We start from the raw sequence: 4,825 nt of genomic DNA on the forward strand, positions 1-4,825 counted from the left end.
AACCTGGCGCGGGAGCCCCGGTGCTTCCACCTGGACAGCTGGAGTGATCAGTGTACCTATTCCCTTCACAAGGCCGCGAGAGGAGTAAAGGGCCGACGCGTGCTCAGCTCCGTGCACCCAGCTTCTCGTGCTCTAGGCCCTAGAGTCTGGGGCTCTCGGCTCTGGCCTAGGCACTCATCCCCGTTAACCAACATCTTGCCGACTGCGGCCCCTTTAAGACCGCCTTGGAGGACCTAGTTGCGAAGCGAGGGCGACTCTCTAGATGCCGCCTCGGTGGTAAGACATCACTTCCGGTCCGGGGTGCGGACGTTCGGCTTCTGCGCTAGGGTGGGCGGTACGGGGAGACGCGTGCTTTCTTGTAGCCTGGGGGAGCCATCCGTTCGGCTCTGGCTGATGGCCGCCCCGACCCGCGGGGTGACGCGGGGCTTCCCCTGCCACCCGCACCAGCCTGCGGCCTCGGGCCCCGCCCCGGGGTTAACGAAACTCCGTCGGGGCGGGAACGCCTCCGCGGGGCCCCGGACCTCAGGGACCGCCTGCACCCTGGAGGCCGACGGAACTTGGCCCCACGCGGACTCCAAGGTGAGGTGAGCGGTTGTAAGAGGCGCCGCAGCCGCCAGAAAAGCCTCAGGGCGCCCGGCCGGTAGCCAGCGCGGTTCCTGGGAGTGTGGGAACACCGAATGAGGCTTGTCCGCCTTCTTACTCTCTTTCTGCAGGGCGTCCTCGGAAAATGAGAAGTTGCCAGCCCCCGGCGATGGGGGCAGGGAGGGCGTGCACGGTTATCGCCGCCTGCCCCTTCTCGATGACATCATTCGAGTGACCTCGGTTGGGGGGATCCAGGTACGTCAGGCTTGGAGGCCAAGTGTATAAGGCGCACGGTCTGGGGAAAGGCTCCTGTGTTGCTGAACCTGCCCGGCGGCGGGTGCGGCCCCGTACCAGGCAGCTCTACCCTGACCCAGAGTAAATCCCCAGGAGAGTGTCGCCTGGGTTTTGAACTTGCAGTAACAGGTGTGAACATCCTAGCAGCAGTTTGATGATCATGTATGATACTGCAAACAAGACCGAGCGCGGGGAGGAGAAAACTGCTGGGGACTTCTAAACCCTGTGAACAACACTAACTTAGTATAATAAGCACGTATTGGTGCTTCGGCTGGGTACCAGGCTAAGCGTTAAGGATACTGAGGAACGCAGCAGCCGTGGCCCTTGTTCCCTCCCAGCTACGGCCCAGTGGGAGAGACAAGGTCATGGGGTCACAGTGCGCAGGGTGAGGGGAGTGCCCTACAGGAAAGCACAGTTTTCCGTAAGAACGCGTGGCACCAGCAGCCTGACGGAGACTGGAACACATTCCTGAGGCCCGGTCCCCTGAGCTGGACAAGGGGCGGGAGTTGGGAGGGAAGGCCTGGGGCAGCCTGTGCAGCGGTCTAGCAGGTGTGGTGGGTGGAGCTCCTGACAGGAGGCGGCTGCAGCAGACTGCAGGGAACGGTGTGGGACGGAGCTCAAAGGGGTGAGAGGGCCAGGCCACTGGGGTTCTTTCCTAAGAACATTGGAGGACGTCATGGGTTTTAAACCAGAGGATGGTGTGCGGAAATCCACCATTTCTAAAGAGCACGCTTTGCAGGCCGACGCCATCTGACTTTCCGCAGTGATGGAGGTGTTCTGTGTCTGCACAGTCCGGCCGAGCAGCCACAGGCTGGGGGCTCGTGAGCACTTGCAGGGCGGCTGGTGCAACTGCCGAGTGGGCTTCTCAAAGGAGATGGTGGCGGCGTGGCCGTGGTGTTGGACAGCGCAGGCAGAGCGCATCGCAGGGAGCGGTGGCCCTGTACGGTGGTCGGGACAAACAGATGCCCTTCTACGTCGCCTGCACCTCACCCCTTCCCGGGGACAGCCCTCGGGTGACTGTCGCCCCTGAGGATCTCGCGCGCACAGTGTGGCAGCTCATGGAACCTTGAGTTTCTGTTTTCTTGGCTGTAGGTCAGCCTGCTCCTCGGGAAGCGGCGTTCTTCCTTCTCCCCGCTCTGCCTGTGTCGTCGCCAGCACACGGGTTGAGAAGTGGCCTCTTCAGCGCATCCGAGCACCTACGGGTCAGAGCTTTGCGCCTGCGCCTTGGAGGGTGCAGAGAGCAGCGGTCCCTGGTGGTGTGGGACGCAGACCTAGAGAGGTAGGTGACAGGGGGTGCTGGGAATGTCAGGAAGGAGCGTTTTCGGGGGACGCTTCAGGGTGGGGCCCTGGAAGGGCTGTTTCCAACTGATGAAGCATGAGACGAGAGGCTGTGGGGAGCTGGTGCTGGGGGCACATTGGGGAACCCATGGCTGGAGGAAGGGGAGAGAGATGCAGGAAGAAGTGGGCTGGTGCTGGGTAACGGGACTCATCAGACCTCGGGGGGGTTGTGGGTTTAGTACAGGCAGGTTTCTGAGGAAGGCCGGGTGGCGGTGTGCACGTGCCCGCCTTGGGGCAGTCGTTGGAAGCCCCCGATTGCCTTTCAGTAGGAGGGGACCAGCCCTGCAGACCAGGGCCCCCGAAGACTTGGAAAGAGGAGGGGCTGATCAAAGGAGGGTCACTTCAGGGCACCTTCCACATCGTGCGCTGGGGGAGGTGGGTTTTAGGTTTGGAGGGTGCTTTGCGGCACTCCCGGTTGTGCCTTCTCTGGAAGTTCAGGCTTGCTTGTGCAGGATGCGGGCTGACGGAGCGTGCTTTCTTTGCAGGGAGTTCCCTGGACGGCCGGTGCGTGCGCCTCGTGAAGGTCTGCCGATGTCGTTTCTGCCTGGTTCTCTGTGCCTGGAAGGCCACTGTTTTGTTTTAGGGCCTTCTGGGTTTGTTTGGGTCCACCGTGAACCACGCGGTTGTTTAGCGCTGACCTGTGCGAGACCCTGGTTTGTGTGGCTGTAAATAAATGGAGTCAGGCTCCAGTGAGACTTCTCACACACTTGAATGTTTTCTGTGCACATGGTGGTGTGTCTGAGTGTGTCACCTCTGCTTCTGAGGTACGGAGGTGGCAGCGCTGTCCCCGGTGAGTGACTTACAGGAAGCAAGTGTGAGCGCTGGGGCCCTGGCTGTCCTTGGGGAGCGTGAGCTGTCAAGCAGTGGGGGCACACGGAGGGAGGTGGCTGTCGTCTGGGTGCCTGGTGGCAAGGGCTGGCTGGTGTAGTTGCGGCTGGTGTTCACCTGGGCAGAAGGAGTACTTCACGTTAGACAGAATTTGCCTGGGAACGACCCCTGACCTCAGAACTGTCACTTGTGGCCCCCAGGCCCTCCCCTTCTCTGATTGTCTCTGTTCTCACGCTGACCCTACACCGACATCTTGCTTCAGCCTGTACATTGGTCCACACTTTGCCACTTCACCAGGGGCGCCGCCAGCCCTCCACAGGGGCAAGCAGCTCCTGGCCTCGGGGGCTTTCCTTGAGGCTGCTCGGCAGTCACATACCCTTTGGGTTGCTGGTGCCCTGTACCCGTCACTTCGTCCCTCAGCAGTCCTGACCCAGGATTCACGGGGGAGCAGAACCCCCGCCCACTGTGCACGTGCATCCCGGGGGCGTTGTTGTGACAGGTTGCGGGCCCTGGGTTCGTGGGTGGGCGGGCCATCTTCACAGAATGGAATTCTCCCTTGTTCCATGGTCCTTTGACGATCAACCATCTATGGACGTGAACTCAGGAGAGACCAGCCTCGGGTGAGCTGTCCTGTGGTGGAGGTTCTGTCCCATGGTGGCGGTTCTGCCCCAGCGCAGGCATCTGGCTGTTGCCGTTCTCTTCGTGCTCATCAGGGCCCTGCCCACCCGCGCCTGTGGTGAGGGTGGAGACAGGCAGTCCAGGACTTCAGACCTGGTCGTGACGAACCCAAGGTGCCTGCACATCCCCCCTTGCTTGTACCTTTACTTTGGGAAGCACTTGGTGAACCTCTTGACCTAACGGCCTCTCAGCTGACCCTCATCTTGTCTAGCTCAACTCCCAGGCGGGTCTGGCCCCCCAGCTGCTGCCAAAGCCAGGATCGTGACCTCAGGGCAGCCTCGTGTGGGTTTTACAGTGGCCAGGAGTGTGAACAAACTGGAGCGGAGGGGCACTTGGCCCACGGGCAGCCTTGGGCACACAGCAGTCCCAGCGGCCCAGGGAGCAGGCCTCGGCCCCGATGGGCACAAGTGCACGCTGCACGGCCCGGAGAGTTAGCGTGGGGGTCAGGTCCCAGCTCTGCCACTGGCTTCAGGCCACGTCCCTGTTCACCTCAATTTCTTCAGTAGAGTGTGGACGATGGAGATGACAGCGACCCCCGCCAGATGGGCGCTGGGGACGGGACCACTTGCTGTTGAGTGCTCAGAGCACTTCAGATGTGTCTGACCGTCATTTACTGTGATTCACGTTCGCCTCAAGTTTTCAGAGGGTTTCTGGCTGTGAACTTGTAGGGGGCTGCTGTGGGAGAGGGCAGGGGTCTCGGGAGCTCCTTGTGGCAGACGGCACCCGCCTGCACCCGAGGCGGGGTGTCGGTAGGCACTTGGCTTTTCTCCCCTGTGGTTTTCACGTCTGGGGCAGTGACGAGAGCACACAGCTCGTCCCAGTGCTGCTGCTCCTCTGCGTGCCTGGCTCCCGGCGAGGAGGTGGAGCAGCCACCTGGTAGGTACCCTGTTAGATGCGCGTGTACAGGGGTGGACAGTCCACACTGCCATTTGTGGAACAGGTAGGTGCCCAGCGCCACCTCGCTCTCCCGTGTGGTGTTTTTCTTGAGCTCAGACAGCTGCGGGCAGGGCGTGTCCGTCTCTGTCCATCTGGCCCGGCAGCCGCGGGCCCCATGTCTGCGGTCACTCACTCACAGTTGGGCAGGCAGGTAGGTCAGCCCTTGGTT

At 61.7% G+C, this 4,825-nt stretch overlaps 1 non-coding gene across 1 annotated transcript; it reads left to right on the top strand.

The window, feature by feature from the left end:
• Positions 1-872: 872 nt before the first annotated feature.
• LOC112298957 (small Cajal body-specific RNA 16) lies at positions 873-1,058 on the top strand. Its single transcript, XR_002974191.1, has one exon. It is a non-coding gene; the product is annotated as a small Cajal body-specific RNA 16 (non-coding RNA).
• The last annotated feature ends 3,767 nt before the right edge of the window (positions 1,059-4,825 follow it).

Source organism: Desmodus rotundus, chromosome 9 (assembly GCF_022682495.2).
Source record: "Desmodus rotundus isolate HL8 chromosome 9, HLdesRot8A.1, whole genome shotgun sequence".
NCBI lineage: Eukaryota > Metazoa > Chordata > Mammalia > Chiroptera > Phyllostomidae > Desmodus > Desmodus rotundus.